We start from the raw sequence: 25,836 nt of genomic DNA, 5'->3' as shown, positions 1-25,836 counted from the left end.
TGAACTGAGGAACTATGGATGTAGAGGTCTGGAAGAAGGTAGGCAGCGCACTCAAAAAGGCATATAAGGATAGTGCTGAGGATATTCCTATAACTGTCTGGTCAGTGTGGGCTCTGATTCGTTCCACCTTGGAACCTTTTCACACTGACAATGAGGAGGAAGGAGATGAAGGAGAGGGGAAGTGTGATAACGTTGCGAAAGAGATAAAAGAACAGATCTGTCAACCACTTAAAGAGACCCAAGAAGGGGAAGCTTGTCCCTGCCCCTTGGCACCCCCTCAATACCTTGAAGATTGGCCAGACCCTCTGGATCTTTCTTTTCCAGAGGACACTGGGCAAAAAGTAGTCGCCCCAGTGGCTGTTAGAGCAGCGCCGCGAGCAACCACCCTCAGTTCTATTCAGGCAAGAATTCAGAAAGCTAGAAGAGAGGGTGATTTAGAGGCTTGGCAGTTCCCTGTTAGGATCACCCCCCAGATCAATATGGGAATGTTATGGCTACATTTGAGCCTTTTCCCTCTAAATTACTCAAAGAGTTTAAACAGGCTATCAATCAGTATGAACCAGGTCTATGCCTGAAGCATTGGGCCAGGCGCAGTGGCTCACACCTGTAATCCCAGCACTTTAGGAGGCCGAGGTGGGCAGATCACGAGGTCAGGAGATCAAGACCATCCTGGCTAACATGGTGAAACCCTGTCTGTACTAAAAATACAAAAAAAATAGCTGGGCATGGTGGCGGGCACTTGTAGTCCCAGCTACTCGGGAGGCTGAGGCTGGAAAATGGTGTGAACCTGGGAGGCGGAGCTTGCAGTGACCGAGATCGTGGCACTGCACTCCAGCATGGATGACAGAGCAAGACTCTGCCTCAAAAAAAAAAAAAAAAAAAAAAGAAAGAAAAGCATTGGTCCAATCAGTGTCATTCTAAATTTGATAAAGACAGAAACCCGATTTCGGGAAATGCCATGAGGGGCCCGTCCTGGGCCCCGTTCCAAACCGGGGCATTCCCAGCTCAGGCCACTCCCTCACCCCTATACAATGCTTATCCCCTGCCACAGCCAGGGCTGTGAGTCTGCCTGGAGAGCCACCACAGAAAGTACCAACAGGAGTCTGCGGACCCCTGCCAGCAGGTCTGCGGAACGCTGCCAGCAGGAACGGTAGGACTACTTCTGGGAAGATCTAGTTTAAATTTAAAAGGAGTGCAGGTTCATACAGGAGTAATTGACTGAGATTGTAATGGGGAAATTCAAATCATTTTATCTACCTCCGTTCCTTGGAAGGCAGAACCGGGAGAGCGTATAGCGCAGCTTCTGATTTTACTGTATGTGGGACTAGGAAAAAGTGAAACTAAAAGAACAGGGGGATTTTGCAGTACAAATAAACAAGGGAAATCAAATTACGGATAAATTTACTGGGTAAATCAAATTACGGATAAACATCCTACCTGTGAAATAACTATTCAGGGAAAGAAATTTAAAGGTTTGGTAGATACAGGAGCGGACATTTCAATCATTTCTCTACAGCATTGGCCGTCCGCATGGCCAGTTCAACCCACTCAATTTAACATAGTTGGAGTTGGTAAAGCCCCTAAAGTATACCAAAGTAGTTATATTTTGCATTGTGAAGGGCCCAATGGACAACCTGGGACTATTCAACCTATTATAACTTCTGAACCTATAAATTTATGGGGGAGAGATTTATTACAACAATAGGGAGCACAAGTTTTAATTCCTGAGCAATTATACAGCCCTCAAAGTCAATATATGATGCATGAAATGGGGTATGTCCCTGGTATGGGACTAGGAAAAAATTTGTAAGGTTTGAAAGAACTACTTCAAGCAGAAAAACAACGTTCTCACCAAGGTTTAGGATACCATTTTTGATGGTGGCCATTGTTAAGCCTCCAGATCCTATCCCGTTAAAATGGCTGACAGACAAGCCAATATGGATAGAACAGTGGCCGCTGAGTAAAGAGAAACTGGAGGCTTTAAATGAATTACTCAAAGAACAGCTTCAAAAGGGAATCCCCTTGGAATTCCCCAGTTTGGTTAATTAAGAAAAAAATCAGGTAAATGGAGAATGTTAACTGACTTAAGGGCCATTAATTCAGTTATACAATCTAGGGGGCATTACAGCCAGGACTGCCTTCTCCTGCTATGATTCCAAAAAATTGTCCTTTTGTTTGTTTGTTTGTTTTGAGACGGAGTCTCACTCTGTCGCCCAGGCTGGAGTGCAGTGGCGTGATCTCGGCTCACTGCAAGCTCCGCCTCCCAGGTTCATGCCATTCTCCTGCCTCAGCCTCCCGAGTAGCTGGGACTACAGGCGCCCACCGCCACGCCCAGCTAATTTTTTGTATTTTTAGTAGAGATGGGGTTTCACCATGTTGGCCAGGATGGTCTCAATCTCCTGATCTCGTGATCCACCCACCTCGGCCTCCCAAAGTGCTGGGATTACAGGCGTGAGCCACCTCGCCCGGCCAAAAACTGGCCTTTAATTGTCACAGATTTAAAAGACTGTTTCTTTACTATCCCCTTAGCTGAGCAGGACTGTGAATGGTTTGCATTTACGATTCCTGTGGTAAACAACCTGCAGCCTACTAAGCATTTTCATTGGAAAGTGTTGCCACAAGGCATGTTAAACAGTCCAACAATTTGCCAGACGATGTAGGGCAAGCAATTGAACTTACTCGTAAAAGATTTTCACAGCGTTACATTATTCATTATATGGATGATATTTTTGTGCTGCCCCCACTCGGGAAATATTACTCCAATGTTATGATCACTTGCAAAATTTGGTTTCTTGTGCCGGTTTAATTATAGCTCCTGGCAAAATTCAGACTACTACTCCTTACTCCTACTTGAGGACCTTAGTAAATGACACTACAATAGTGCCATAAAAGTAACCATACATAAGGATCAATTAAAAACACTGAATGACTTTCAAAAATTACTAGGGGACATTAATTGGATACGGCCTGCTCTAGGCATTCCTACTTATGTCATGAGTAATCTGTTTTCTATCCTTAGAGGAGATCCTAGTCTCACAAGCCCTCGGCAATTAACAAAAGAAGCTGAGGCAGAGCTGCAGCTAATCGAAAAGCAAGTCCATAAGGCCCAAATAAACAGAATAGATCCAGAGAAGACTCTAGATTTGCTAATTTTTCCAACTCATCATTCACCTACTGGTGTTATTGTTCAAGAGCAAAATCTTATGAAGTGGCTTTTCCTTCCACATACTAATTCACAGACTTTGACTCCTTATTTGGATCAAATAGCTACTATGATAGGAAATGGGAGAACTCAGATTGTTAAATTACATGGATATGATCCTGGAAAAATTATTGTCCCTCTCACAAAGGCAGAAATACAGCAAGCTTTTATAAATACTCTTACTTGGCAAACTCATTTAGCTGACTTTGAGGATATTCTAGATAACCATTTTCCTAACACAAAACTGTTTCAATTTTTGAAATTAACTAATTGGATTCTCCCTAAAATAACTAAATTCAAACCAATTAAAGGTGCTGAGAATGTCTTCACAGATAGGTCTAGTAATGGTAAAGCCTCTTATTCTGGATCATAAGGTAAAGTTTTTCAGATGCCCTATACTTCAGCTCAAAAAGCAGAACTTGCAGTGGCTCACACCTGTAATCTCAGCACTTTGGGAGGCCGAGGCGGGTGGATCACGAGGTCAGGAGATCAAGATCATCCTGGCTAACAGGCGAAACCCCGCCTCTACTAAAAATACAAAAAAATTAGCTGGTGCAGTGGCGGGCGCCTGTAGTCCCAGCTACTCGGGAGGCTGAGGCAGGAGAATGGCATGAACCCAGCAGGCAGAGCTTGCAGTGGGCCGAGATCGTGCCACTGCACTCCAGCCTGGGCAACAGAGCGAGACTTCATCTCAGAGGGGAAAAAAAAAAAAAAAAAAAAAAAAGCAGAACTTGTAGCTGTAATAGAGGTATTGACTGCTTTTAATATGCCTATTACTTCAGCTCAAAAAGCAGAGCTTGTAGCTGTAATTGAGGTATTGACTGCTTTTATATGCCTATTAAAGTGATTTCTGATTCTTCATATGTGGTTCATCCTACACAGTTAGTTGAAAATGCTCAGCTACGATTCCATACAGATGAGCAACTGATGACTTTATTTATCCAATTGCAAACAGCAGTTAGAAGTAAAATGCACCCTTCTTACATCACTCACATTAAGGCTCATACACCTCTTCCAGGACCTTTGACTGCAGGGAATCAAATGGCTGATGGCCTAGTTGCTACTGCAATATCTAATGCTAGACCCTTTCACAATTTAACCCATGTTAATGCCTCTGGTGTCAAACACAGATACAGCATTACCTGGAAAGAAGCTAAAGCTATTATCCAGTGATGCCCAACTTGCCAAATGGTGCATTCCTCATCTTTATTTTTTTTCTTTTGAGACGGAGTCTCGCTCTGCCGCCCAGGCTGGAGTGCAGTGGCGCGATCTCGGCTCACTGCAAGCTCCGCCTCCCAGGTTCACACCATTCTCCTACCTCAGCCTCCCGAGTAGCTGGGACTACAGGTGCCCACCACCATGCCCAGCTAATTTTTTGTTTTTTAGTAGAGATGGGGGTTTCACTGTGTTAGCCAGGACGGTCTTGATCTCCTGACCTCGTCATCCACCCACCTCAGCCTCCTAAAGTGCTGGGATTACAGGCGTGAGCCACCACGCCCCGCTAACTAAATTTTTTGAGCCTTCCTTAAGGCTGATTGTTATCAGCAGCTGAAGAACATTTACAGAAGCCAGCTGCAAAGGCAGAAGTGGAACAACAGGTTTGGTGGAAAGACCCCATAATAAAAGGTTGGGAAACAGGTAAAATAATAACATGGGCAGGTTATGCTTGTGTTTCTCCAGGACCGAATCAACAGCCAATCTGGGTGCCATCGAGACATCTAAAGCCCTATTATGAGCCAGATACCCAGGAAGAGGTTTTGGGAGGATCCCGAAGAACCTGAGGAAGGCGAGACAACCAGTCACAATGAGTAATTTAATGATAGCTATGATAGCGGTAATCACCATTGCCATGAGTATTCCTTCAGCAAGGGCTGACACAGAGAACAATTCTACTTATTGGGCATATTTACCTTTTCCACCGCTTCTATAGCCTGTAACTTGGCTGGATCCCCCATTGGAGGTATACACTAACGATAGCTCTTGGTTGCCCAGTCCTACAGATGATAAAGGCCCATCTCACCCACATGAAGAAGGAACTGTTATGAATATTTCTTTAGGATTTGAACGTTGGCCTATTTGTTTGGGAAAGGCCACTAGTTGCCTACCCCCTTGCTATCAATCTTGGCTGGCAATAATGCCTGGACGTATCACTCTATGGCACAGTTACACATGCTTTCTGGTCTCCGTATTTACCATAATGTATCTGCTCCTGTAATAGAGGCATACCGCCCTCAAAAACCTATTTGTAAACAGGATTGGACCTTGTCAGAAAAAATGAATGTGCTTGTTTGGGAAGATTGCATTGCAGAACAGGCAGAGGTGCTGCACGACGATTCCTATGGAATCATTATTGATTGGTCCCCTAAGGAGATGTTTAGCATAAACTGCACCTCTCAGTCTGTGTGCCACGGCCACACTATGTTCAGCTGGTCTGAGCAAAACGATCAGATAGTAGAAATGCTAAGAAGTACGGCAAAAGTTCCTATTATCTGGAAACATGGCAGTGTAGTGGCACCTCAACCTCAAATGATATGGCCTGCTGTAGGAGCTAAACAAAAGGATTTGTGGAAACTATTAATGGCTCTTAATAAGATCAAGATTAAGGAAGGAGGCCGGGCGTGGTGGCTCACGCTTGTAATCCCAGCACTTTGGGAGGCCAAGGCGGGCGGATCACAAGGTCAGGAGATCGAGACCATGGTGAAACCCCGTCTCTACTAAAAATACAAAAAATTAGCCAGGCATGGTGGCGGGCGCCTGTAGTCCCAGCTACTTGGAGAGGCTGAGGCAGGAGAATGGCATGAACCCAGGAGGCGGAGCTTGCAGTGAGCCGAGATTGCGCCACTGCACTCCGGCCTGGGTGACAGAGCAAGACTCCATCTCAAAAAAAAAAAAAAAAAAAATGATTAAGGAAGGAAAATACATTATGCCATCACAATATAATCCTAATTACATTTTAGAACTTGTTGAAAACAATACAATTTGGATACAAGGTTGTGTTCACCCTCCTTTTCTGTTGGTAATGGACAATCTAAAGGTTGACATCCCTAATTATCATGTAACTTGCCAGGAATGTAGATTGTTCTCTTGTGTGAACTCTAATACTAATCATTCTATCCTAGTAGTGAGAGCTCAAGGAGTATGGTTACCGGTGAAGCTTTCCCATCCTTGGGAAGCCTCTCCCTCTGTACATATTATTACTGAAATTCTTCAGAAAGTTCTGAGACACTCTCCATGTTTCATTGCTACTTTAATCTTAATTATTATGGGACTGATCACTGTCACAGCCTACTGGTGCAGCAGCTGGAGTTGCACTACATTCATCAGTACAGACAGCAGATTTTGTAAATAAACGGCAAAAGAATTCTACTCTGCTGTGGAACTCTCAAACTAAAATAGACCAAAAGATAGTTAATCAAATCAATGATCTCCCACAAACTGCAATGTGTCCAGGAGATCAAGTAGTTAGTTTGGAATATACAATGCAGCTAAAATGCAACTGGAATACTTCTGACTTTTGTATCACTCCTCACCCTTATAATGAATCAGAGCATGAATAGAAAAGAATAAAAAAGCATCTAGAAGGACACTCTACAAACTTGTGTTTGAATATTGCAAAATTAACAGGACAAATATTTAAAGCATCCCAGGAACACCTGAACTTAATGCCAGGAAATGGAGTGCTTAAAGGAGCTGCAGACAGATTGGCAGCCATAAATCCTTCAAAATGGATAAAAACACTTGGAGGCTCTGTGATTTCTACGATGGTTGTGCTATTAATCTGTGTTGTTTGTCTTTGTGTAGTCTGCAGATGCAAATCCCGACTCCTGGGAAAAGTAGCTCACCATTATAAAGCTGCCTTTGTTTTTATTGCCGTGCAAAAACAAAAAGGGGGACATGCTAGGAACAGTCCTCAAGACTGGTCATAAACAAGATCTCTGCAGCACTGTGACATGCTCATGATGGCTATGACGCTCATGCTGGAGGTTGCTGGTTTACCGGAATGAGGGCAAGGAACACCTGGCCCACCTAGGGTGGAAAACTGCTCAAGGTGTTCCTAAACCACAAACAATGGCATGAACAATTTGTGCCTTAGACATGTTCCTGCTAAAGATAACAAGCCAGAGCCTGTCCCTTTGTTCTTGTGAAGAATACTTTTAGTTCATCTATAAACTGCAGAAACGATGTTTATCACGGGCTTACTGTCAAGAAATAGATGGGTCAAATTCTGTTCGAGGCTCTCAGCTCTGAAGGCTGTTAGCCCCCCGATCCCACTTTGCACTCTATTTCGGTGTCTGTGTCTTTATTCCTCTAGCGCTGCTGGGTTGGGGTCTCCACGACCGAGCTGGTCTCGGCAGGATTATAGGCATGTGCCACCATGCCCGGCTAATTTTGTACTTTTAGTAGAGACAGGGTTTCTCCATGTTGGTCAGGCTGGTCTTGAACTCCTGACCTCAGGTGATCCGCCCGCCTTGGGCTCCCAAAAGGTGGGATTACAGGTGTGAGCCACTGCGCCCAGCCAATCCTGACTTTTCTTTTCCCAACTCCCGTACCCTATTTGACCAGCCATCAGTCCCCATGACCTTCTCCTCACCTAGGAAGAAGGAGCATACACTGCCAAAGCCTTCTACTAGCCCTACTTCATTTCTGAGAGGCATACCTCAGTGGCCCATCCTATTCAGTGATATTTTATTGTGATCCCTTGTGGCAGATAACACTGATTGGCCCATTTAACACACACACCCAATCAAATTTTCCCTTGTCTTCCTCTAGTGTGGAGGCAGCAAAGCATCATGCTCAATTTCCCAGCCTCATAACTTAACAGACATATGACATAGGTGTGGCCAATGAGACTTTTTTTTTTTTTTTTTGAGACAGAGTCTCACTCTGTTACCCAGGCTGGAGTGCAGTGGCATCATCTCAGCTCACTACAACCTCTGCCTCCCAGGTTCAAGCAATTCTCCTGCCTCAGCCTTCAGAGTAGCTGGGATTACAGGCTCCTGCCATGCCCAGCTAATTTTTTGTATTTTTAGTAGAGATGGGGTTTCACCATGTTGCTCAGGCTGGTCTCAAACTCCTGACCTCAGGTGATCCACCTGCCTCAGCCTCCCAAAGTGCTGAGATTACAGGCGTGAGCCACCATGCCTGGACCAATGAGACTTTTTTGTCCCCCCGAGACAGAGTCTTGCTCTGTCACTGAGGCTGGGGTGCAGTGGCATGATCTTGAGTCACTGCAACTTCCGCCTCCTGGGTTCAAGTGATTCTCCTGCCTCAGCCTCCCGAGTAGCTGGGATTACAAGCGCCTGCCACCATGCTAATTTTTGTATTTTTAGTAGAGAGGGGGTTTCACCATGTTGGCCAGGCTGGTCTCGAACTCTGGACTTCGTGATCTGCCCACCTCGACCTCCCAAAGTGCTGGGATTACAGGCATGAGCCACCATGCATAGCCCCCAGTGAAACTTTTTTAAAGGCCCTTCCTTCATCTACGATTCTTTCTTCCTGCTTGGATCTTGCAGAGGATGCAACCATTTTGTGACCATGAGGTGACAAGCATGATGTTGAAAGATCATCTACTAGGAAGATGAAGCAGAAATCAAGGGCCCAAGTCTCAGAAAGCCTTGCTGAGCCAAGCTCACCCAGGCTACCTACTTCCAACCTTCTTGTTGGAATCTATCCCTCATTTGTTCAAGTCATTTTTAGAAGACTTTCTACAATCTGCAACAAAACACCTCTCTAACCAAAATACCTAGCCAAGGACATTAGACATTTATTGCCTCCTCATTTTTTCTGCTGTGAGCAAAACATTTGTCTTGCTAAGGGCTTGATTAGACTTCTGGATTTGACAACACACTACTTATTTTCAACACATTAACTCCCATGAGCTGGCCACACAATAGATACTTACAGAAAAGGTGTCAGGACTGCTGCTGCTTTACCTGCATCACGTCAAATTTGGGATGCAGAAGCTTTGCGATGAGATGCAGAAGCTTCAACTAGGATTGCCTAGTTTTTAATTCGTACTGAAAAGATAGTGATAGGCACTCTTCCTGGATGAGGAAGTATTTCCTTACAGCATGTAGAAATCACAGAGGGGAAGATAAGAACTGTCACAGCTGTTCAAAGAATAGGTTGCTGTCAAAATGAGTATCTACAGTTATGGCCTTGAGAATGGGATGCCTTTCAATCATTTTTGAAAGGAAGCCTTGTGAAATGGAGACAATAAGCCAATATCACTGTTAACATCAATATAGGATTAGCTCAGAACTTAGAGGGGCAAATAATGACTAACATCATGTATATTTCAGAAGTAGGCAATCCCTGCCATTTGCTGAAGAAAGTTGCTGTGAGTCCCCAAAGAACCTGGATCCACCCAGGCCCCAGGTCTCTGTGGGCAGGGTCGGTGTGGAGGTGACGAAGCCCAGCAGAGGCCTCCCACTCCCAGGCTTCGTGGTGACAGGAGCTGGGATAGGGCTCCACTTTGCATTATGAGATAAAACATGTGTATTGCTACCATTTAGCCCAGACTATACACATATACATATACGTTACCAAAAGCATCACAGAAACTGCAGCCTTGCCTGCTTCTCTCCTACTGATGGAAGAGGGGCTCAGGTGGCCCAGAATAATAAACAGGACCTGCACAAGAATCCAGAAAGGCCTATCTACACCCTCAGGTGCTTCCCCATCCCCACTCAGCCACTCTGCCCCATCGCCCACCCTCTCTCCCAACCTCTGAACCGCTCATGTCCCAATCTGGAAAGCATCACTGAGTTTCTGCATCAATGGTCTCTTTCAGACCATCTGCTGTGCTCCAGCTGCTTTCAAGTTATTACAGACTCCGTGGTCTCTGAAATATTAACTTTTAAAAGATAAAAGCCACTTCAGGGATACAATTCACATAAATGTAGTTTACTAAGAATCATTTCTAGGTTGTTAGAAATTTTAAAGACACAAACTGTTCAACTTTAAGACTGTGAATTCCCTCTTCTTCAGCACAGAAGGAAGGTTTCCGGTTATATCTGGGTGGAGGTGACCCCTCCTCAGCAGGACTGCAGTAAATGTTCACAAGGCCATTGCCTTAGAAACCAAATGTTAAGTTTGCAACCCTTAAGAAATCTCAACCGAGGCTGTAGGTCAGCAGCTCTGATCTCTACATGGGAGGGTCACCCGACTTCTGCTTCTAGGAGCTGGCCACCTTCTTCACACTAAGCGATCCATTACTGCACCATTGACCCATGGCATCCTGGAGGTTTTCTCAGAGTATGACCAGGCAGAACAAGCGAGGTCCCTCTGTACAGGCTATCTGGCTTTTCCAGGGACTTTGCACACTGACACAACACCCTAACCCCATTCTAGACAAGAACTCGGATTCTCTTGGGTTTCAGTCTAGAAAAGGAGCTCCAACATCTCTTTTAAATACACTTGCTTCCTGCCTTACTGCTTTTCTAGCCCCTTCTTCTTCCTTTTTAGGCACCTAAGACTGATGTTCTCCACTTATGAAACATCCCCTCTACCAAGTGCCCCACAGCCAGTTCTCCTGCTCCTACCAGGCTTTCTCACCTGAAGCTCCCTTCACCAACCCTCATGCCCAGGCCGCCTCCTCCCCTTCCCACCACCACCTCAGGCTCCAGCCTGGCAGCCCAGTGCACGGTGCCTCAGCTCTAATTTAGGGGGCAAAGCCAATTCTCGTGAGCCTAGAGCAGCATGGACTGCTGGGTCACCACTCCACACCCATCCTTCTTCTAATGTGACCCAAAGGAGCAGTCAGTAGCAAGAGAAACAGAATCTTTGTCTTTTAAGAATTGGGTTTAGGATAAATGTCACTGCAAACTTGGGATCCTTAGCTATTTTACAACTGTACAGTGAGAGACTCCAGAAAGATTTACCTAACTCTGAGCGTGTGTTTACATTTCAAGGGAAAATGAGGTCCAGCACCTTGGAGACATGCCTAGGACATAAAAACTGGAGCCTGGAGACATGCCTAGGACATAAAAACTGGAGCCACCAGAGCTGACCTGGCTCCTAGAAAGATGTATATTCCAGAAGGTTAAAGAGAGAACCCGGGATCCTTCGATTCTGTCTCCAGGCAGCAAAGATGCTTCCTCCCTCCTTTTAGGAGAGGAGGGAAGTAGTTGCCTTTTTCTCCTTCATGTAAACAAAGAAATTCCATTTTTCTCTGTCCCTCACCTATGGAGTGTCTGACCACTAGGGCTGGAGATTTTTCCATCTGACTTTCATCATACCACCCTGGGGTAAGCCCTGGGGTAGGGAGTGCCTATGTAGTTATAATTATTTACATATTATTTTTTTCTCTTACTCTGTAAATGACAAAGGCTTCTGATGCAGAAGACGTCACGTGTGCATTCAAAATAAAATTAATGAAGATGACTATTAAAAGCCCAACAGTTACGGCAACAAAGATGATAGGGTCCTATTTGTCACCTGGTTTACTGGAAGAGACAGACAAGAGACCTGTAGCCGGTTAGGAGGATTGGAGCAATATCCATGGGAACCAGCACAGACCTACTGAAAGGACTGGAAAATGTGTTAGCCAGGGATCAGGAGGTAGGCTTGGAAAATGCTGACAGAATGGCACCTTTGGATTTTGCTGTCCTCCCCAGGTGGGAGGGGATGGGACCTGGAAATTCTTAGAGATGAGCTTTAGATGGGACGAGAGAAGTTTCTGTCACCGTCTCCTTGCAGTGAGAGGGAGAGGGTTCTTGAGCTCCCTCAGCCAGAGCGGGTCTATGAGGGCTGCAGGGCCACGCTGCAGCAAGAAGGAGGGTGTCTAGCTTACTGACTTGGAGACACTTTTCTGTTCTCCTCTAATCCTTAGTTCCCTTCCTACCCCAGCTGATCTTCCTGTCTCAGGAGGTACCGCACTAGTCCCCTACACAGGGGAAACAGGAGTGTAGGGGAGAGATTTGAATGTTGATAGTTGTGTCAGGTACTAGCACCCTCGTGCCCACGTGGGAGACGGATGCTGAGGAATGCAGAGAGAAACCTCTGTGAGCAGCAGAAACAGTCCTGGAGACTTCTCTCCTAGGGTCCAAACGGGGAGAAGGAGAAGGAGAGCTCTCATACGCCATGCTGTCGCCTGCATTCTGCCTCCCTTTTTGCATTTCCTCCAGCAAGGAGGAAATAGCTTCTCCCTGCAGCTGCAATTTTATCCCTGTAAATGCTGAATTTAACTGTTAGGGTTTGAGCAAAACTTTGGAAAAAAAGAGGAGTTTAAAAACAGCTTTGGTCCAGGTGCAGTGGCTCACACCTGTAATCCCAGCACGTGACCCCCGTCTTTAGCTGAACTAAGGAGGAAGTCCTAAAACATGAGGAGAGCATTCTGCCCTGCTCTCCCAACCTGCTACCCTGTGCCCTCTTCCTGACTGCTCTTCTGGGTGCAGTGAGCACTCTGAATTCAGACTGACTGCTGAGTACATTTCTGACAGCTCTGGTCACAGACAGTAGGGGATGGTCCCAGTTCACATACGGTCCACACATAACATCTTGCACACTTCCAGATGTCATAACACAGCAGGACAGATGAATTGGGCAGGACTGCTTAAAACTGCCTCCAGGCAGTCCCTCTGAAAACAAGAACTGACCTGAATTATTTGGGCTGAATTGGGAGGGGCCCCCAAGTTTATCAGCTGATGGGAGATGAGAGGACATATTAAGAGTCTTTTTTTGGTTTGTTTTTTCCTTTTTTTAGCCAGGTGCAGTGACTTACGCCTATAATCCTGCCATTTTGGGAGGCTGAGGTGGGAGGATCACTTAAGCCCAGGAGTTCGAGACCAGCCTGGGTAATATAATGAGATCTCATCACTATAAAAAATTTAAAAATTTAAAAATTAACCTGGCTTGGTGGTGTACACCTGAGGTCCCAGCTATGTGAGGCTGAGGCAGGAGGATCACTTAAGCTGGGGAGGTCGAGGCTGCAGTGAACTGAGATCCTGCCACTGCACTCCAGCCTGGGTGATACAGCGAGACCCAGTCTCAAAAAACAAGTCTTTAAGAGTTAAAAAAATTTTTTTGGCCAGGCACCATGGCTCATGCCTATAATCTCAGCACTTTGGGAGGCCAAGGTGGGAGGATCACCTGAGGTCAGGAGTTCAAGGCCAGTCTGACCAACATGGCAAAACCTCGTCCCTACTAAAAATATAAACATTAGCTGGGTGTGGTAGTGCATGCCTGTAGTCCCAGCTACTCGGGAGGCTGAGGCAGGAGAATTGCTTGAACCCAGGATACGGAGGTTGCAGTGAGCTGAGATCGCGCCACTGCACTCCAGCCTGGGTGACAGAGCGAGACTCTATCTCAAAAAAACAAAAAAATTTTTTTTTTAAGAAACGGTCTCTTTCTGTCACCCAGGCTGGAGTGCAGTGGTGTGATCACAGCTCATCAAACTCCTAGGTTCAAGGGATCCTCTCACCTCAGCATCCCAAGTAGCTGCATCTCGAGTACCTGGGACCACAGGCATGCACCACCATGCTTAGCTAATTTTAAAATTTTTTGTAGAGATAGTCTGGCTATGTTGCCCAGGCTGGTCTCCAACACCTGGTCTCAAGCAATCCTCCTCCCTAGGCATTACGAGCCTTATCTACGGTGCATGCCTAGAAGGTAATGTCTTACTTGGTAGCCCTAATGATTGTAAACTCTTTGTTATCAGGGGTGCCATGTGTGCCCTCTGGGGTCATGCATATGAAAGGTAGGCATTAATTTATCTCTGGTAAAAAACACTGGCTTATACCTAGAGGTGGTTCAAGTCTTTGAGAAAACACCCCAGGTAGATCAAGTAGCCCTCAGACATGCACTCTGTGGGCAGCATACCTATAGTGAGTTATGCCATTGGAAAGGTGGTATGGGCCAGGTGGAGTGGCTCACACCTGTAACCCCAGCACTTTAAGAGGCCAAGGTGGGCAGTTCCCTTGAGTTCAGGAGTTCAAGATCAGCCTGGACAACATGGTGAAACCCAATCTCTACTAAAAACAACAAAAATTAGCCAGTCGTGGTGGCATGCACCTGTAGTCCCAGCTACTCGGGAAGCTGAGGTGGGAGGATCACCTGAGCCCAGAGAGGTCAAGGCTGCATGCAGTGAGCCGTGATCGCACCACTGGACTCCAGCCTGGGTGACAGAAAGAGACCTTGTCTCAAAAGACAAAAAATGGGCTGGGCACAGTGGCTCACACCTGTAATCCCAGCACTTTAGGAGGCTAAGGCGGGTGGATCACCTGAGGTCAGGAGTTCGAGACCAGCCTGATCAACATGGTGAAACTCCTTCTCTACTAAAAATATGAAATTAGCCCGGCGTGGTGGCACATGCCTGTAATCCCAGCTACTTGGGAGGATGAGACAGGGGAATCACTTGAACCTGGGAGGCGAAGGTTGCAGTGATCTGATATTGTGCCACAGCACTCCAGCCTGGGCAACAAGAGTGAAACTCTGTCTCAAAAGAAAAAAAAAAAGAAAAAAGCCAGGCGCGGTGGCTCACACTTGTGATCCCAGCACTTTGGGAGGCCAAGACAGGCATATCACCTGAGGTCGGGAGTTCGAGACCACCCTGACCAACATGGAGAAACCCTGGCTCTACTAAAAATACAAAATTAGCCAGGCATGGTGGCTGATGCCTGTAATCCCAGCTACTCGGGAGGCTGAGGCAGGAGAATCGCTTGAACCCAGGAGGTGGAGGTTGCAGCGAGCCGAGATCATGCCATTGCACTCCAGCCTGGCAACAAGACTGAAACTCTGTCTCAAAAAAAACAAAAAACAAAAAACAAAGAAAGGTAAGAAAGGTGGTAGGAAATTTGTTCTATACTTTAATTGAAGTGACTTATGACCCTGACTCAGCCTGAAAAGCCCTGCCATTCAGGTCAGCTTCAAATCACTGGCCAATTATACAGAAGACAGAATTTGCTACAGATTTCTTCCTTACAAGCCATGACAAAGTCTTACCAAATTAATAATACACCCAGCTGTATGTCTTGAGCCAGGTTAATTCAGAAACTTGAGAGTCACCAGGCTTTCTAAAGTAAACCTTTACAGTAAATGAGATTTGTTCAACTGACTAAAACCAGAAGCCTTGGAGGGTGAGCTAAGACCACACAGTGGGGTTGATCTCATCCTGCCCTTGCGATTTCTGCAGGCAATAGCTGAATAAGTGCTGCTTAAGGCGAACCCAACGGATTGGGTCCTAGCACCTGCCGATCACATTAAAACAAAATGACCGGCCAGGCACAGTGGCTCACGCCTGTAATCCCAGAGCTTTGGGAGGCCGAGGCGGGTGGATCACCTGAGGTCAGGAGTTTGAGACCAGCCTGGCTAACATGGTGAAACCCCGTTTCTACTAAAAATACAAAAAATTAGCCAGGCATGGTGGCGTGTGCCTATAATCCCAGTTACTCGGGAGGCTGAGGCAGGAGAATTGCTTGAACCCAGGAGGTAAAGGTTGCAGTGAGCCAAGATTGCACCATTGAACTCCAGCCTGGGTGATAAGAGTGGAACTCTGTCTCAAAAAAAAAAAAAAAAAAAGAAGTGTTTCCCAGTCACACAGGTAGTAAGAAATATACTCAGACAACTGCCAAGTAAGGCTTCCCTATGACAAGTAAGTCTGACTTCACTTTCAATGCAAAATGAACCTAACACCACCATCTCACATATGAATTCTAATTCTGATTCTGGGCGACAGAGCGAGACACCATCTCAAAAAATAAAATTAGCCAGGCATGGTGGCATGTGCCTGTAGTCCCAGTTACTCAGGAGGCTGAGGCAGGAATGTCTCTTGAGCTCAGGAGCTAAGGCTGCAGTGAGCTATGATTGTGAGACTGCACTACAGCCTGGGCGATAGATTGAGACCCTGTCTTGGAGAAGAGAAAAAAAAAGACAAAAAAATCTTGAAAGCAGTAAGAGAAAAACTTAAACTCATACAGGCAAATCACAATAAGATTAACAGCTGACTTCTCATCAGAAACAATGGAGGTCAGAAGACAGTAAGATGACATATTTATTTATTTTTGAGAGGGAGTCTCACTCTGTCGCCCAGGCTGGAGTGCAGTGGCATAATCTCGGCTCACTGCAACCTCTACTTCCCAGGTTCAAGCATTTCTGCTGCCTCAGTCTCCCAAGTAGCTGGGATTACAGGCACTCACCACCACACCTGGCTAATGTTTGTATTTTTAGTAGAAATGGAGTTTCACCATATTGGCCAGGCTGGTCTCGAACTCCTGAACTCAGGTGATCCGCCCACCTCGGCCTTCCAAAGTGCTGGGATTATAGGGGTGAGCCAACACGCCTGGCTGTTTGTTTTTAAGACAAGAGTCTCGCTCTGTTGCCTAGGCTGGAGTACAGCGCAATCTCACTTCACTATAACCTCCACCTCCTGGGTTCAAGCAATTCTTCTGCCTGAGCCTCCCAAGTAACTGGGATTACAGGCACACACCACCATGCCCAGCTAACTTTTGTATTTTTAATAGAGACAGGGTTTCATTATGTTGGCTAGGCTGGTCTTGACCTCAAATGATCCACCCACCTCAGCTTCCCAAAGTGCTGGGATTACAGGTGTGAGCCACCGTGCCCAGCAAATAGATGTACATATTTGGGGGGGTACATGTGGTAATCTGGTACATTCATACATTCATATAGTGCATAAAGACCATATGAGGGTAATTAGGATATCCATCACCTTAAATATTTACAAGTTTAATGATTTTTTTTTACTATCACAATTGGATAATAATTGTATTAGAAAGTGAATTAAAACACAATTAAGTTTACTCTTAGAACACTCAACTTCCTAGAATCTCCCTTTCTCCACTCTTTTTTCCTTTTTTTTTTTTTTTTTTAGATAGTCTCACTCTGTAGCCCAGGCTGGAATGCAGTGATATAATCATAGCTCACTACAACCTTGACCTCCCAGGCTCAAGCAACCCTCCCACCTCAGCCTCCATGAGTAGCTGGGACCAAAGGTGTACACAACACACCTTGCTAATTTATTGTTTGTGGAGATAGGCTCTCCCTATGTTGCCCAGGGTGGTCTCCAACTCCTGGGCTCAAGTGATCCTCCCCTCAGCTTCCCAAAGTGTTGGAATTACAGGTGTGAGCCACTGCACCCAGCCTCTCATTTTTTTGTGTTTGTTTGCTTTTTGCTGGTTTTTTTATTTTTGTTTTTTTCTTGAGACACGGTCTCGCTCTGTCACCCAGACTGGGGTGCAGTGGCTCGATCTCGGCTCACTGTAGCCTTGACCTCATGGGCTCAAGCAATCCTCCCACCTCAGCCTCCCAAGTAGCTGGGACTACAGCTGAACGCCACCATGCCCGGCTAATTTTTGTATTTTTTGTAGAGACAGGATTTCACCACGTTCCCCAGGCTGGTCTTGAACTCCTGAGCTCATGCAATCCACCTGCCTTGGCCTCCCAGTGCTGGGGTTACAGGCGTGAGCCACTGTGCCCAGCCAAATGTTTAAAAGTATATCTAAATCAACTTGTGCACCACAACAATGACCACCACAATAATATACATGCCACACTTTGGGAAATATTGCCCTAATCCATTGTGTGGGATGAAAGTGTGTGAATGGAAATAGAAGGCACTGTCTTTGCAAAGTGCCCTGGTTTGATAACCAGGCTTCCTTCTGAAAAGGATGTCTTCAACTATTTTATGCACTTTGTGCTGAAGGCCCATCAAGTAACCACTAAGCTCTATAGCACTTTAAGTTGGAAAGTGTTTAAGGTGGGAGGGAGGGGAGCTCTTTTTATTACCAAGGCTTTCGACTAGTAAATATAACTATGGCCAACTGCAGGGCTAGAGAAATAAGCTTCGGTTTAAAAACAAAAAACATTCTGGGTGCAGTGGCTCATGCCTGTAATCCCAGCACTTTGGGAGGCTGAGGCAGGCAGATCATGAGGTCAGGAGATCGAGACCATCCTGGCTAACATGGTGAAACCCCATCTCTACCAAAAATACAAAAAATTAGCCACGCGTGGTGGCCTGCCTGTAGTCCCAGCTACTCAGGAGGCTGAGGCAAGAGAATCACTTGTGCCCGGGAGGTGGAGGTTGTAGTGAGCCAAGCTCACACCACTGGACTCCAGCCTGGGCGACAGCACGACTCCATCTCAAAACAAAAACAAAAACGAAAAACACAGCTCTGGGCTTTCTGAAAAGTCCCATCCCCAAATGCTATTGCTTTCCAGGTACTGGCAATTTTACATGACCCACAATTACCATTTAAAGGGCACGCCGTATCTTTCTTAGGGTTGTGAAGAGTCAGATGAATGGAAAGTTTAGGAGAAGAGGATTCGGAAAAATGCTGTGATTAAAAAATCAATAAACACAAAAACTCCTCCTTGCAGGTAATTTTTCAACCTGTATTGCAACAGAAATCAAAATCTAGAACAGGGATGAAAGAACAATCATGAGATGAATTTGAGTAACATATCTCATCCTGTAAGCTTCCGCCCTTACTAGCTTTCTGTGTACAAGCGTTTGGCCCAATCAGATGGGAGAGGCCTTGTGCACAAGGCCGGGCAGGAGGTGCCTGAGCTCCCTGGGTCCTCCCCAGCATGATCCACAGATGAACCTCCTCTGGTTGAGGGCTCCTTCCACAGCTCCCAGAGACTGAAACTCCCTCTCTCAGATGGTTAGAAATCACAACTGTCCATTTTTCAAAGCATAATTTTCATCATGTATAAATTAAAAATAATATGGGCCATTCCATACTATTAGGAAATGGTAATTTATAAATTAAATAATAGGAAGAGTTCGGGAATTACTGGCCTAAGAGAAATCATTCAGTGATTCAATGGGTTGAGAACAGTACATCACAGCATGGAACACATGTACGCCACAGACTGTAGCTGAAGTCCAGAGACTGGAGGGAGCTGGCCAGTTAGGGGAGAAGTTAGGACTGGAATCCAGGTCTCATGGACACACAGGGCCAATAATGCCTGGTTGAACCTGAAAAAGCAAAGCCTGGGCTACAAGAATGTAGTCCTAATTCAGAAGAAAGTTGTTCCTGTGTCTAATACCATGGTGATTTCTCAGCACATGAAACCAAGATGGCCGAAGGATATGCTCCAGAGTGACAGAATGAGGCCTCCAGGACAGCCTGAGATGCCAGATGTGGGTCCCATGCCTGGCTTGGCACCCTGTGAGTTCCACAATAATAATTAACTGCTAACGTTGTCAGGCACGGTGGCTCATGCCTGTAATTCCAGCACTTTGGGAGCCCAAGGCAACAGGATTGCTTGAGCCCAGGAGTTTGAGACCAGCCTGGGAAACACAGCAAGAACTCAACTCTACAGGAAAATTTTTAAAAAATTAGCCAGGCATGGTAGCACGAGCGTGTAGTCCTAGCTACTTGGATGGCTGAGGCAGGAGAATCACTCGCACCTAGGAACTTGAGGTTACAGTGAGCTATGATCACGCCACTATACTCCAGCCCGGGAGACAGAGTGAGACTGTCTCAAACAACAAAACAAAACAAACTGCTCACATTCACTGATAGCTCACTGTGTGCTGGGCCGTCTCCTAAGTGCTTTATATGTATTGTTTCATTTAATCCTTGCAACCACACTATGATAGTATTATCATCTGTTTCACAGATGGGGAAGCAGAGGCATGAAAGGTTAAGCAAATTGCCCATCATCTCATATCTGAAGGCCCTCCTCCCCCTTCTTAAATATCTAACCTGACCAGTGGCATTGCAGCTCCAAGCAGCGGCATGGAAAGCCCACGCAAAAGCTGGGTGGAAAGGTGAAAGGTCTTGCAGGCCACTGGGCTTAGGTGGCAGGCAGCAGTACAGCTGGGTTGTGCCTGACCTGGCTGAGGTCTGGGTGGAATTAGCATCTTCCAGTTATGATCCATTAGCAGGGACTAAGGGCCAGGCTCCTTGCCTCTGCCCTGAAGGAGACATGGGAAGGAAAATGACAGATGTGTTTTCCAGGTGTGTCCTCAGGGCAACAGGACCTAGTGCCCCTCACTATGTCCCACCTGGCACCCAGGTCAGGGCTGGCCCAGCATGGTTCTTGATCAACAACTAAAGGAAAGGACTTGATCTATTCCAGGCAGGATGGAGGCAGAAGAGAAGACTTAAAAATACTTCTATCGGCCAGGCACAGTGGCTCACGCCTGTAATCCCAGCACTTTGAGAGGCCAAGGCGGGCAGATCACCTGAGATCGGGAGTTTGAGACCAGCCTGACCAACATGGAGAAACCCCATCTCTGCTAAAAATACAAAATTAGCCAGGCGTGGTGGCGCATGCCTGTAATCCCAGCTACTTGGGAGGCTGAGGCAGGAGAATTGCTTAAACCCGGGAGGTGGAGGTTGCGGTGAGCCGAGATCGTGCTATTGCACTCCAGCCTGGGCAACAAGAGCGAAACTCCGTCTCAAAAAAAAACAAAAAAACAAAAAAACTTCTACCTTCCGGCAGGTGCAGTGGCTCACACCTGTAATCCCAGCACTTTGGGAGTCCGAGGCAGGTGGATCACTTGAGGTCAGGAATTCGAGACGAGCCCAGCCAACATAGTGAAATCCCATCTCTACTAAAAATACAAAAATTAGCCAGGCGTGGTGGTGTATGCCTGTGATCCCAGCTACTTGAGAGGCTGAGGTAGGAGAATCGCTTGAACCTGGGAGGCAGAGGTTGCAGCGAGCTGAGAGCGTGCCATTGCACTCCAGCCTGGGCAACACAGTGATCTCGAGAAAAACAAAACCAAACCTTCTACCTTCCAATCCCCAAATCCACCCTTGACCCAACAAAACAAACTCCCCCACAACCCAAGCCACGATAATAACGTGTCTGCTGCTGCTCTTTAAACTTATACTGGGGTCATCTTTTGTTGCCGTTCAAAATATTTTTTCCCTTCAGTTGATACAGATGTTCTAATTCTCCTCAAGGGATTTCTTCCTTTTTGATCCTCAGTGCCACTGTGCCTCTGGAGAATTTAAATGAGTCTACTTAGGTTTCCATTTTCTGGCTTTTTCAAGCACCTGCATTCCTTATTCCTTGGTATCTGGAAGGCATTTTGTTTTACAGAAGGTGTTCAAAGACTCAGGAACTCAAAGGTCAAAATGTACATTTGTAACAGAATTAGAAACAAAGATTTACTAGAGAGATATACTGCCTCCATAGCTCAGGAGACCCAATATTGATTGTTAAGATGTGAATTCTCCCGAAATTAATCTATAGATTTAACATAATCCTTTTCTTTTTAATTGGAACCCTTCATTAATTTGTATGTCATCCTTGCACAGGGGCCATGCTAATCTTCTCCGTATTGTTTGAATTTTAGTATATGTGCTGCCAAAGCAAGCACTAACACAATCCTAATAAAAACCTAAGCAGAATTTTTTTTTAGAAATAGACAAGTTGATTCTAAAGTTTACATGGAAAAAGCAAAGAACCAATAATAACCAAATAAAAAGAAACAAACTTGAAGGACTCAGAATGTCTGATTTCTATACAGCTACAGTAATGAAAACACTGTAGTATTGGAGAAAGAATAGGTGCATCGATCAAGAAAAAAGAACAGTCTAGAAATAGACACACACACGTGGTCAATTGCTATTTGACAAAAAGCCAGCGATATCCGATGGAGAAAGGACAGTCTTTCCAACAAGGGAGTTCCTGAAGAATTGGACATCTATATGCAAAAAATAATAACCTCTGGCCAGGAGTGGTAGCTCATGCCTGTAATCCCAGGACTTTGGGGGGCCGGGGTAGGTGGATCAACTGGGGTCAGGAGTTCAAGACCAGCCTGGCCAACATGGTGAAATCCCATCCCTACTAAAAATACAAAAAACATTAGCCAGGTGTGGTGGTACATGCCTGTACTCCCAGCTAGTCAGGAGGCTGAGGCAGGAGAATTGCTTGAACCCAGGAAGCAGAGGTTGCAGTGAGCTGAGATCACACCACTGCACTCCAGCCTGGGTGACAGAGCGAGACTCAAATAATAATAATAATAATAATAAAAACCTCAATCCATAACTTGTACCACATACAAAAATTAACATGAAATGCATCATAGATTTAAATGTTAAATCTCAAAATAGAGGTGGGCAAAGTGGCTCACGCCTGTAATCCCAGCACTCAGGGAGGCTGAGGTGGGAGGATCACTTGAGCCCAGGAGTTCGAGATCAGCCTGGGCAATATGGCAAAATCTCGTCTCTACTAAAAATACAAAAATTGGGGCCAGGTGCAGTGGGTCACACCTATAATCCCAGCACTTTGGAAGGCCGAGGCGGGTAGATCACCTGAAGTTAGGAGTTCAAGACCAGCCTGGCCAAGATGGTGAAGCCCCATCTCTACTAAAAATACAAATATTAGCCAGGTGTGGTGGCATGCGCCTGTAATCCCAGATACTCGGGAGGCTGAGACAGGAGAATTGCTTGAACCCGGGAAGTGGAAGTTGCATTGAGCCAAGATCTCGTCATTGCACTCCAGCCTGGGCATCAAGAGTGAAACTCTCTCTCAAAAAAAATAAAAATAAAGGCTGGGCGCGGTGGCTCACACTTGTAATCCCAGCACTTTGGGAGGCTGAGGCGGGCGGATCACGAGGTCAGGAGATCGAGACCACAGTGAAACCCTGTCTCTACTAAAAATACAAAAAAATTAGCCAGGCATGGTGGCAGGCGCCTGTAGTCCCAGCTACTCAGGAGGCTGAGGCAGGAGAATGGCGTGAACCTGGGAGGCGGAGGTTGCAGTGAGCCGAGATGGTGCCACTGCACCTAGCCTGGGCAACAGAGCAAGACTCCATCTCAAAAAAAAAAAAAAAAAAATTAGCCAGCTGTTGTGGTGCACAACTGTAGTCCCAGCTACTTGGGGGTGCTGAGGCAGGAGGATCACCTGAGCCTTGGGAGGTTGAGGCTGGGCTGCAGTGAGCCGTGATCGCACCACTGCACTTCAGCTCGGGTGAAAGAGCGAGACTCCATCTTGAAGAAAAAAAAATTAAAACATTCAAAAGACACTGGTAAGAAATTAAAAAGACAAGCTGGCCAGGGACTGTAGCTCACACCTATAATCCCAGCACTCTGGGAGGCCAAGGAGGCTGGATCAATTGAGGTCAGGAGTTCGAGACCAGCCTGGCCAACATGTCAAAACCCTGTCTCTACTAAAAATACAAAAATTAGCTGGGCATGGTGATGCGCACCTGTAGTCTCAGCCACTTGGGAGGCTGAGGCAGGAGAATCGATTGAAAGAGGGAGGTGGAGGTTACAGTGAGGCGAGATCGCACCACTGCACTCCAGCCTGGGTGACAGAGTGAGACTCCATCTCAAAAATAAATAAATATTAAAAAATGAAAAGACAAGCCACAGACTGGGAAAAAATCATTTGCAAAACACATATCTGACAAAGGACTTGTATCTAAAATATATGAAGAAATCCTACAATTTAATAAGGAAAAAAACTTTTTTCATGGGTAAAACATTTTGACAGATACTTATTAAAGAAGATACAGGCCAGGCATGGTGACTCATGCCTACAATCCCAGTGCTTTGGGAGGCCGAGGCCGGTGGATCACCTGAGGTCAGGAGTTCAAGACCAACCTGGCCAACATGGTGAAACCCTATCTCTACTAAAAATACAAAAATTTGCTAGGTGTAGTGGCAGGCACCTGTAATCCCAACTACTCAGGAGGCTGAGGCAGGAGGATCACTTGAACCCAGGAGGCAGAGGTTGCAGTGAGCCAAGATCACGCCATTGTACTCCAGCGTGGGTGACAAGGGTGACACTCTATCTTAAAAAAAAAAAAAAAAAAAAAGAAGATCCAGACATAGCAAATAAGCACACAAGAAAAGATGCCCAACTCACTAGTCATTAGGGAAATACAAATTAAAGTCACAATGAACTACCACTATCCAACAATTTTTTTTTTTTTTTTTTTTTTTTTGAGACGGAGTCTTGCCGTCTCCCAGGCTGGAGTGCAGTGGTGCGATCTCGATTCACTGCAAGCTCCGCCTCCCGGGTTCATGCCATTCTCCTGCCTCAGACTCCCGAGTAGCTGGGACTACAGGTGCCCGCCACCATGCCTGGCTAATTTTTTGTATTTTTAGTAGAGACAGGGCTTCACCATGTTAGCCAGGATGGTCTCGATCTCCTGACCTCGTGATCTGCCTGCCTCGGCCTCCCAAAGTGCTGGGATTACAGGCATGAGCCACCACACCTGGCCCACTATCCAACTATTAGTCCAGCCAAAAATAATAAAATAGGCCGGGCACAGTGGCTCACACCTATAATCCCAGCACTTCGGGATGCTGAGGTGGTTGGATCATCTGAGGTCAGGAGTTCAAGACAAGCTTGGCCAACATGGTGAAACTCTGTTTCTACTTAAAATACAAAAAATTAGCTGGGCATGATGATGGGCACCTGTAATCCCAACTACTTTGGAGGCTGAGATAGGAAAATCGCTTGAACCCGGGAGGCAGAGGTTGCAGTGAGCGGAGGTTGCTCCATTGCACTCCAGCCTGGGCAACAAGAGCGAAATTCCAACACACACACACACACACACACACACAAAAAAAAAAAAACAACAAAAAACTGGTAACAAAAATAATAACATACTGATAATATCAAATGAACTGGAATTCTCATACATTGATGGCACGATTGCAAAGTGGTACAATCATTTTGAAAAGCAGCTCTCCAATTCACACCTGGTTATTCACCCAAGAGAAATGAAAACATGTCCACAGACCTGTTGATGAATGTTATTATGGTTCTATTCAAAATCACCAAAATCTCACCTAGGTACAGTGGCTCATGGCTATGAATCCCGGCACTTTGGGAGGCCAAGACGGGAGGATGGCTTGAGACCAGGAGTTCAGGACCAGTCTGGGAAACACAGTGAGACCCCATCACTACAAAAAAAGTAGCTGGTGTGGTGGCCCATGCCTACAGTCCCAGCTATTCAGGAGGCTGAGGTGGGAGGATGGCTTGAGTCCAGGAGTTTGAGGTTGCAGTGAGCTGTGATTGCACCACTGCACTCCAGCATGGGTGACACAGTGAGACTCTGTTTCAAAAAATTAAAATATAAAAATATAATTTATAAGTAATTACCACTATGTAGTACCAGTCAGCCATGCGTTGCCAGACCCTACATCTCCCTTCCATCAAATGAATACAGTCACAGCTGATGGCTTTAGACTCGGGGAGTCAAAGGCTCGTTTGGTTTACAAAGCATTTCACAAGGGACCTCCTAATCCTTAATGAACTGCTAAAGAAATGGCACAGAGCCGGCCGGGCACAGTGGCTCACACCTGTAATCCCAGTACTTTGGGAGGCCAAGGCAGGTGGATCATGAGGTCAGGAGTTCAAGACCAGCCTGGCCAAGATGGTGAAAGCCCATCTCTATTAAAAATACAAAAAATGAGCCAGGCGTGGTGGTGGGCGCCCGTAATCCCCACTACTCGGGAGGCTGAGGCAGAGAACTGCTTGAACCCGGGAGGCGGAGGTTGCAGTGAACCGAGATCATGCCACTGGGACTCCAGGCTGGGTGACGGAGCAAGACTCCATCTCAAAAAATAAAAATAAAAAAGAAATGGTACAGAGCCATGGAGAGGAACCTCACATCAAGAAGAAAAAGGATCACTTTGTATACCTTTTCCTCAAAAGATAAATTAAGAGAAAAAACAGACAATTATCATGGAATA

General features: G+C 45.9%; 1 protein-coding gene and 1 non-coding gene across 4 annotated transcripts in view; both read right to left on the bottom strand.

Annotated features, from left to right (window-relative positions):
* Nucleotides 1-25,836, bottom strand: part of STOX1 (storkhead box 1) — a 65,622-nt gene that overhangs the window by 24,832 nt on the left and 14,954 nt on the right. The window lies entirely within an intron of this gene.
* On the bottom strand, nucleotides 21,397-21,503 carry LOC115831417. Its single transcript, XR_004026916.1, has one exon. It is a non-coding gene; the product is annotated as a U6 spliceosomal RNA (small nuclear RNA).

The sequence above is a fragment of the Nomascus leucogenys genome, chromosome 18, assembly GCF_006542625.1.
Source record: "Nomascus leucogenys isolate Asia chromosome 18, Asia_NLE_v1, whole genome shotgun sequence".
NCBI lineage: Eukaryota > Metazoa > Chordata > Mammalia > Primates > Hylobatidae > Nomascus > Nomascus leucogenys.
The sequence above is the reverse complement of the archived record's forward strand: the minus strand, read 5'-3'. Positions and strand labels throughout refer to the sequence as shown.